The sequence below is a fragment of the Trichechus manatus genome, unplaced genomic scaffold (assembly GCF_000243295.1).
Source record: "Trichechus manatus latirostris isolate Lorelei unplaced genomic scaffold, TriManLat1.0 scaffold00009, whole genome shotgun sequence".
Taxonomy (NCBI): Eukaryota; Metazoa; Chordata; class Mammalia; order Sirenia; family Trichechidae; genus Trichechus; species Trichechus manatus.
In genome coordinates, this window is record NW_004443945.1 from 17,665,576 (window position 1) to 17,676,002 (window position 10,427).

The window sequence follows — 10,427 nt, forward strand, 5'->3', positions numbered from 1 at the left end:
AGTTCAATAAATGTCTCCTGAACGAATGGAGGAGATAATGTGTGTTCTTTGTGAGAGTTTTCAGCTCCTCAGGCAAAGCATCATAAGATGATATACATAAAAACAAAGTCAAAGCTTTTTTTTTTTCTTTTTAACCTCCATCAACTAAACTGGTCAAATCCTGAAGGAGCTTTTGTCTATTCAACATCCAAATGGAAAAGTCATGTAGGGAGTTGGAATTAACAGTCTGGAATTTTAGAGAGAGTTCTGGGCTAGAGATATAAATTTTGGAGTTGTCAGTGTATAGATGGAATTTAAAGCCCTGGGACTCTATGAGGTTAATTTGTTGTTGTTGGTTACTGTTGAGTCAGTTCTGACTCATGGCATCCCCACATGTGCAGAGTAGAACTGCTCCACAGGGTTTTCAAGGCTGTGATCTTTCAGGAGCATATGTCAGGCCTGTCTTCCCAGACACCTGTAGGTGGGTTCCAACTGCCAACCTTTCCGCTTAACTGCTCTGAGGCACTTCAACATTAAGAGGTTGGGAAGATAAGGAAGAAGCAGCAAAGGAGACTCAGAAGGAGCAATCAGAGCTAGAAAGAAAGCCAAGAGAGTGCTGTGTCCTAGAATTAAAGGGAAGAAAATGCTTCCAGGAGGGAGGAGTGATCCACTGTATGGAATGCTCCTATCAGGTCAAATAAGATGCAACTGAGAAATTAGAACTGATCATTGGATTTAGCAACATGGAGGTCACTGCAATCTTCATGAGAGTTTCATGGAATGATAGGAGCAAATGCCTGACTGGTATGGGTTTAAGAGAGAATACATAGGGTAGAATTGGAGACAGAGAGTATAGACAACTCCTCAAGGGTCTTGCAGGGGATAGTGGCAGGTTGAGTGGGATCAAGAGAAAGCTTTTTAAAAAGTCAGCTCTGTTGAGGCATAATTTATATACATTTTAAGAAATAGTTCAATGAGTTTTGACAAATGTATATAATTATGCAACCACCACCACAATATGTAACACATCACTCCAAAAATTTCCCATCTGCCTTTTTATAGTCAATCCTCACCAAAACCCCAATGCCCAGACCCAGGCAACCACTGATCACCTTTTGTCACTGAGATTAGTTTTGCCTTTTCTAGAATTTCATGCAAATTGAATCATAGAGTATGTACCCTTGTATTTGGTTTCTTTTGCTCAGCATCTTTTTGAAATCCAACCATGTTGTTATATGTATTAGTAGTTCTTTTATATTGTTGAATAATATTCCATTGTGTGGATATACCACAATTTGATTATCCATTCACTTGTTGTTGGACACTGATTGTTTCCAGTTTTTAGCTACTGTGAATAAAGATGCTGTCTTAGTCATCCAGTGCTGCTATAACAGAAACACCACAAGTGGATGGCTTTAACAAAGAGAAATTTATTCTCTCACAGTCCAGTAGACTACAAGCCCAAATTCAGGGTATCAGCTCCAGGGGAAGGCTTTCTCTTCTCTGTCAGCTCTGGAGGAAGGTCCTTGTCATCAGTCTTCCCTTGGTCTGGGAGCATCTCAGCACAGGAACCTCAGGTCCAAAGGACGCGCTTTGCTCCCGGCACTGCTTTCTTGGTAGTATGAGGTCCCCATGTCTCTCTGCTCACTTCACTCTTTTATATCTCAACAGAGATTGGCTTTAGACACTATCTAATTTTGTAGACCTCATCAATATAACTGCCGCTAATCCATCTTATTACATCATAGTGATAGCATTTACAACACATAGGGAAATCACATCAGATGATAAAATGGTAGACAATCATATAATACTGGGAATCATGACCTAGCCAAGCTGACAGATATTTTTTGGGGACACAATTCAATCAGTGACAGATGCTATGAACATTAATATACAAGTCTTTGTGTGCACATAAATTTCATTTCTCTTGGGCAGATATCTAAGAGCAGAATTGCTGGGTTGTATGTATATTTAATTTTATAAGAAACTTCCAGACTGTTTTTCAAAATGACTGTACAGTTTTACATTCTCACTGGAATGTATGAGAATTCCAGTTGCTCCACAGACTTACCAACCCTTTATGTTGTCAGTCTTTTAATTCTAGAGGATTTTTTTTAACTAAACCTTTTATTTTGAAATAATTTTAGATTCATAGAAAAGTTGCAAAGACAGTACAGAAAGTTGCCATATACTCTTCACCCAGCTTCCCCTAATGTTATTATCTTACATAGCCTTGGTATATCTGTCGAAACTAAGAAATTTATGTTGGAGTAGTGCTATTAGCCAAACTATAAACTCTAATCAGATTTCACCAATTTTCTCACTAATGTCCTTTTTCTGTTCCAGAATCCAATGCAGAATACCACATTGCATTTAGTCATCCTGCATCCTTAGTCATTTCTGTTCTTTGACCATTTCTCAGTTTTTCATTGTTGTTCATGACCTTGATAATTTTGAAGAGTATTGGTCAGGTATATCGTAAAATGACCCTCATTTTGGGTTTATCTGATGTTTTCTTATAATAGACTGGGGTTATGGATCTAGGGGAAGAATACCACAGAGGGAAAGTGCCCTTCCTACATCATATCAGGGAGTACGTGGTATTAACATGACTTATCACTGGTGATGTTAACCTTCATCAGTTGGTAAAGATGGTGTCTTCCAGGAATCTCTCCAATAAAGTTACTATTTTTCCTTTTGCATACTCTACCCTTTGAGTCACTAAATCCAGCCCATCCTCAAGGGGAGGGAGGTTCAGCTCCACCTCCTGGAGGGGGGAGTATATACATGTATTATTTTTAATTCTGTAAGAACTGTCCCTTCTTCATTTATTAATTTATTCCATCATTTACTTATAAAAATTTTTGTTTTTTAAGATTGAAAAAATAACAGGATATGTGTGTGCTGATGGAAATGATCCAACAAAGAGCAAAATATTATGAGTCTCTTTGGTTTCTTCAGCAAGTTTGAAAATTTTTTTCACTGTTAACAGTTTCCACCAGGACTTTGCTCATGTCTTTTTTTTTTTTTTTTTTTTTTTTGCTCATGTCTTTTTAAAATTCACTTTTATGCATGATTCAGTTTCCTTAGGCCCTGTTGGAAGTCAGAGGACATGTTGAGGTAGGGCTAGAGATTTCTAGATGGGCCCACCCTGGCTAAGAACTCTGTGGAACTAAGCATCAGGGTTGGCCATTAGGCAGAACCCTGTAGTACTTGATGGAAAGGGATGCTTTCTCCCCAGCCCTCACCCCCTGTACCTCCTCAGCAACTCTGATCACAGGAGCAGGAGTAGCAGAGCTCAGTGCAGCATGGGGAATTCCAGGGCTGCAAGAGCCTGTATTGTCCCTTGGGTAGGAAAGAGCCAGATATCTGTCATGGGGAGCTGGGGCAGCTGTAGCCCTCTGGAGGGGCTGTGAGGGCTGATGGTCCTTGGGGGAGAGTTCAAGGGGAAGGTAGCAGTAGATGGAGTTCCTTGGCTCCAACTCAGAGTCCAGAACAGTGGGTCCTGTGTTTCTTTGTCCTCACATTGGGAGGATGGAACTCCAAGGATAACATCATAGGCTCTGAGGCCTGACTGGGGGATCAGGGGAGAGGCAAGTCTGAGCACACCCAGGCATGGGGATGAGACCTTAATGCCCTTGAGGACCCAGGTTAGAAACTCAATGGTAGAAGAGACGGCCCAGGAGAGAGAGGCCCAGGACAGGTCCTGGAAGGGACTTTGGCCACTACCAGCCAGCTCACCACCCACAGTCCTACCCCACCCTCCCCTATCCCTACCACTCTGAGACCTCTCATCTGGCTTCCAAGCTGGGGAACTCCCAGCCTACGCTCCTGGCTTCTTCAGGGCTTGGGGGTGGTAGAGAGAGAGGTTGTGACAAAGGTGGCATATCCTGGGCGGCAGAAATGATCTCCAGGCATGTATTTTGCAGAGGCTAGCAGTATGGTGTCTGCATAGATATGTATATATTTGTATGAATCAATACACACCCTACCCCTGACACCAGAAAAACTGTGTCACCATTGAACGGAAGGTAGTAAATTCCCTCTCATTCAGAGAATACCTTTCTTGTCTCAACCACCTGCCCACGGGTTTCCCATCGAGATAGTAATTCATCGCGCAGGGAAGGATCTGACCATGTGGAAATTCCCACTTCCTCTGGAGAACAGTGTACACAGTGTTAACCTTGGTGAATAAAAGCCCCCCTCCCCAACGCCTGCCAATGGCAGCTTGTCTCTTTGGAAGCTTGAAGTCACCCTAGGTCTTTTTCAAACTCTCAGCCCACGTTTGAAAAATGTCAGGGGCAGATCTAGGGATGAATCAGCCAAGCATCAATAGCCTGATTGATTGAAGCAGATAGTCATTTTTTTTCTCCCCGGCATCCCCTTCTTCTGACAATGGCACTTCGATCTCCTTTGGGGAAGCACCTCATGTTCCCTTTCTGTTCATGTGCTTCTGGTAGGGGAGGGGATCCATGCCAGGCCTGGTCCATCAAAGCAGTAAATCTCTCTGGCCATAGAGATGGACACATAACCAAAGCTGGGCCAGTCAGAGTCAACTTTGGCAGAAGCTGGTGGTCTTGAGTTTAGGTCAGAGCCTGCCTGAGAATGAAGTTGATAAAGCCCATGCTGAGGAAAGGAAAGCTAAGAAAGGACATAGTCCAGAGAGCACCATGGGAGCTCCTGGATCCAGCTGGTTTTTCAGTTACAGGAACCAAGTGGATTCCTTCCTTCCTTCTTCCTTCCTTTGTTTCCTTTGTTCCTTTCTTCCTTCCTCTCTCTCTCTCCTTCCCTCCTTCTCTCTCTCTCTTTCTTATTTTTTTTGGCTCAGGCCAGTTTGAGTTTGGTGTTTGTCTCTTGCACCGAAATTGTTTCAACAAATACCCTGCTGGCATTATCACCTCATATACCAGACCCCTTCCCCCACATACTGTTTGAGAGGTAAACCTTTCATTTTTTTGAGGTGTCACAAGGCTTCTGAATCCCAACCCACAGCCCCTTTTATCTCCTAAAGTATAAAACAGGCACATCTTTTTAAAATTGAATACATGCATTTTTCTATTACATAAATAGTATAAAATATTTTATTTTTAAATTAGAGAAGGGGGAAATTAGTCATAATCCAGCTACTATGAGCATTTTAGCTTATTTTCTTAAATGTTTCCCTGTACATGTTTACATAGTTATACCTTTAGTACAAACAAAATGTATACTATTACTACTACTATTATTATTATTTAGGCGCTGTCATTAACACTTCTCTCTTTCTACGGTTTTCAAAGTTCCTGTTTTCAGCAGCTTCCCTTGGTGGGTGTAGAGTGTTGTAACAATGGGGAGAATGTAAGTAAATCACCTAGAACAATGTCTAGCACATTAACAACCAGCACTTGTTAGTGAGTGAGTAGCTGTTACCACAATTAACCATTCGTTTATTGTTTCCAAGGAACCCTGGTGGTGCAGTGGTTAAAACGATCAACTGCTAACTAACTGTAAAGGTTGACAGTTCAAAACCACCAGCAGCTCCGACCGGGAAAAATGGGGCAGTCTGTTTCTGTACAGATTTACAGCCTGGAAAACCTATGGGGTCACTATGAGTCGGAATTGACATGATGGCAGTGGGTTTAGGCAACCTGGCTTTTATTACCTGGAGCTTCTATACTGACGTCTGAGTCCCACCCACAGAGATTCTGATTTAGTAGTGATAGGGTGTGTTCCAAGAGTTTCCATTTCTAACCAGCTCCCAAGTGATACCAATGCTGTGGGTCTCAGTGTATAGGAATCACCTGGGAGCCAAATGTTTTTACTCTTCAGGTGTTTCTAAGCATATTCAAATGTGCGAAGTCCAGATATAGACAAATCCTAACTTTCAGATGAATAGTCATTTACTAACCTGCTCTCATGTGCCAGTGGTTTTTCAGAAACCTACATTCTTCCTGGGGACCAAGTTTCCAAGGGGCATATATGACCTACAGCTTCCCGCCTAAAGCCCCTGGGAAACCCCTAGGTTCACATAACCTAAATAGGGAAAACCTTAATGAAGGGTTTCACTATTCTCTCCTAGCCCTCGTTCAAGTGGTAAGTGGTTAAGGGCAGGCTCTGGGGGTATCAGAGCCTCAGTTCTCTTTCACGTTTTTTGAGTGTTGGGGACTATGTCGGGGGATCCAATGATGAATAAAGCATAGTTCTTGCATCTAGGAGCTGGTGATGAGTGGGAAGATGAACACAAAATAAATGAATGCTACACGAGCTGGGAAAGAGCTTGGGTGGAAGAAGGCACAGGGTTCCCTGAGGGCACAGAGAAGCGGGCCTTGAGGGACCAGGGGAGGCACCCTGGGAGCAGAGGCACCAGAACTGAGGCTCGAAGGCTGCGCAAGAGTGAGCCAGGTGAAGAAAGATGGGAACAGCAGCCTTGGCAAAAGGAACAGCAAAGGCAAAGGCAGGCAGGTGACAGACATCACAGTGCTATTAGGTGTGGAAGGGAGAGAATTGGAGCTAGAGGGTGAGGTGGGCCGTCATGGACAACCTCATCTGAAAGCACGGTTTGGAACCTCTGAGACTCTGCTCCTCAAGTCCACAGGGAGCCAGCACTGGACCATTGAAGGATGTTCAATCAGTCCACTAGGTGGAATGACTTGTTTTCTCTGATCGCTCGCAATTTCACACCAAAGGCATCATGCTTGGTCAATAATTCATTAAATGCAACTGAGGCCTATGCATACTTGGCCACACCTGGCCATCACAAGTCCCCATCAGTAGCTCCTGCAGCTGGAATCACATGCCTGTGTAATATGCTTCTGTCAGTATTGGTTTGGGTTGCTAGTAATAGACAACCCAAACAGCAGTGGCTTAAATGCATCCTTTACTACCTTACTACTCAAAGTGTGGCCTGTAGACAGCAGCACTGGCAGTTGGGAGGTGTTAGAAACACAGAATATTCCCTACTCCCTACTGAACCACAGTCTGCATTTTAACAAATCCCCAAGTGATTTATTTGCATGCATGCTGTCAATACCCTACAGCTGAAAACCAGTGTGACTATACCTGTGATTGAATGAGTTGGGTTTACTACTCATTGCAGCAAGGGAGACTCCACACCGTGAGGAACCATGGGATGTCACAAAAGAGGGTATTTGAAGGGACTTACAGGATTTGCCTTTGGTTAGGTGAATTTGGGGAGGATCCAAAGAACGTTTGCTCTGGATTGGGAGCTGTCAGGAAGTCAGAACAATTCTATGACCAAGTATCTAGTGGTTAAGAGCTACAGCTGCTAACCAAAATGTTGTCAGTTCGAATCCACCAGGCGCTCCTTGGAAACTCTATGGGGCAGTTCTACTCTGTCCTACAGGGTCGCTACGAGTCGAAATTGACTCAACAACAAGGGGTTTATAGAGACAGGAGACCAGATCAAGGGTACAGTTGTAACCGGTAGAGAAGCAGCGGTCGCATATGAGCCATGAGAGGGGAGTGTTTAGTATTTTATGGTTGTTTTTGTCTGTGCTTAGACATAATTTTGAAGTGGCTTGTTTTAACTCTTTGTTACTACCACATAATGACCCTGTCTGATGTTGGTGTTCTGTGAGATGGTTTGTGTTTAACAGGAGAACAACCAGGCCAGCTTCTAAGGAGACTAAGTTCTAGCTGAAAGTGTCACACCAGTTTCTGAATGTCAGGGACTGTTTTTTTCTTTCTCAACATTAAAGTTTGTGAGTCAACATTCTAGTTTGTGGCTTCCTTTTTCAAGGTTGCTTCATTGTCCAATAGGGCTGCTGGAGCTCTAACCATTACATTAGTGTTCCAGGGATAGGAAAGGAAAAATGCTGGGTGAGGTAGACAGAACATCTCCCAGCTCCTTTAAGAAGCTTTTAGAAATCCCACCCAACAACTTGGATTTATACCTCATCCACTGTCCCTAATTAGAAGAGGGAACCCTGGCGGTGCAGTAGTTAAGAGCTCAGCTGCTAACCAAAAGGTCAGCAGTTTGAAAGCACCAGCCACTCCTTGGAAACCCTGTGGGGCAGTTCTACTCTGTCCTATAGGGTTGCTATGAGTTGGAATCGACTCGACGGCAACGGGTTAATTACAAGAAAATTGGGAAATATCGTTTTTCATCTGGGTGTGTTGCTGCCTCCCTCCCCAATTAGGTATTTTTGGTAAGGCAGAAGGGGAAATTGTGTATAGGCAACTGGCAGACTTTATCTCAGACAGGAAGGCTCAGAAATGGGGAAATTCCAGGCCCTGGAGGGTGGAGATTTTATCTTCTTATCAGTATTTAACATTCCTGCAACGAAAGTTGGCTTCACAGTAGAAAGAACCAACCTGCCTCCAGTGTCTGCAAGAATTCTTATAAGGTAGAATTTGCTTCTCAGGTTTTCCATCTCACTGGCTGGGAGAGCAGTAGTGATATTAACATACAAGTCAGAACTGCCCCTGTGGCCATAGGTGGGAGAGCTGTTAGAACAAGAAAGGAGACTTCTCTGTCGATTTGTTCTATTAGAAGGTCCCCCCGTCCTTGTTGTACTGCTGAGTTGATTCCGACTCCTAGCGACCCTACAGAACAGGGCAGAACTACCCCACAGGGTTTCCTACAGGGCTTAAAACTGGTTCTAAACGGTTTAGTCCCGGCTGAGAGGAACAAGGCAGGGCTTCCAACTGGTTCAGAGTGGTTCAGTCATGGCCAACAGAACTGGCAGTGTATGCACTGCACAGCAACCAAATCTCTTGCACATGGGCTTTTGACTCCAGTAGGAAGCAGGCAGCAGTGCCTTACTCAAAGATGGCGGCTGACAGCACCGCTTTGAATGTGTGTTGCCCTCCACAGTACTGTCAATAATCCAATCTACCACATGAGGTTCCTGAAAATTTCCTGATGCCAGAGATTGAATTATTGGCAGGACTGTGGCAATGGCATCACTAGGAGGGTGCAGGGAGTGCAGACCATATCCCCGACACTGTCGGAGTGACACCAATATGACCCCAGGATCCAAGGTGGCGGCGGGCGGAAGGGCGTCATTGCGGGAGGGGCCGCCAAGCCGTGGTGTCACTAGGGTTGGTGTCACCCCGTGTAGTATCTCATCACCGCTCCCCTCCCACCAGTCAGGGTAGCCGCAGAGCCGACCACTGTACGGAGAAGAAGGTCTCTGCCTTGGTCAATGGTAGAGGGGAGGAGCTGTGGGAAACCACGGGAGGCGGGGCCAGGAGAGGCAGAGCTGATGTGGCGCTGGGCCCGGAGGTGGGGGGTGGGGCAGGGCCGGGATCCCCTCCCACAAGGGGAGGGGGGTGGTTCAATGGCAGCCCTCTCCCACCCCAGGTGCGGGGCAGTGACACCATGAGTTACCTCACTGGGTGACACCAACCCACTGGGTGAAGCCACTGGACTGTGGAGATCGACACATTCAAATTGGCACAGTTGGCCTGCTGCCATCTTTGAACAGAGTAACCTATTTCCTACTCTGGTCAAAAGCCAATGCCCAAAAGGTTTGGTTACTATGCAATACATAGTTGCCCTTGTTTCCGTCAGCCATAACTGAACCACTTCAAACTGGTTTGAAGCCCTAGTTTCTTAGGCTGTAATCTTTACCGAAGCAGATTGCTAGTCTTTTCTCCTACCGACTGGCTGGTGGGTTAGAACTGCTGACCTTCCGTTAGCAGCCAAGCTGCTTAACCCTTAGGGAGGTTGGACAGTGGGAAGACAACTACTTAAAGCAGTCAGAGCTAGTGAGAAGGTAGCATGCCTTCCGTTTTATTTCACAAACAACATCTGGGTATCCTAAACATCCCATAAAAACTCATTTTGCTGTCAAGTCAATTCCGACTCATAGCGACCCTATAGGACAGAATACAGAGTAGAACTGCCCCATAGGGTTTCTAAGGCTGTAATCTTTATAGAAGCAGATTGCCACATCTTTCTCTCAGAGTGGCGTGGTGGGTTGGAACCAATCAGCAGCCTGTAGATACGGTAGTTGTTAGTTCCCGTGGAGTCAATTCTGGCTCATGGTGACCCCTTGTGTGCAGAGTAGAACTCCTCTACAGGGTTTTCAAGACTTTGACCTTTTGGAAGCCGATCGCCAGAACTGTCTTCCAAGGCTCCTCTGGATGGTTTTGAACCACCAGTGTTTTAGCTAGTAGTCAAGCGCTTAACCGTTTGAGCCGTGCAGGGACTCGTGTATATTCAATTGTTGTTGGGTGCCATCAACTCGATTTTTGACTCATAGCGATCCCATGTGACAGATTAGAACTGCCCCATAGGGTTTCCTAGGCTGTAATCTTTATGGGAGAATATTGCCAAGTCTTTCTCCCACGGAGCAGCTGGTGGGTTCTAACTACCAACCATTTGGTTAGCAGCTGAGTGCTTAACTGTTGTGACACCAGGGCTCCTTGTATATACCCATTAAAAAAAAAAAAGTTGCCAGAGAATTGATTCCAACTTATAGTGACCCTATTAAAAAAAA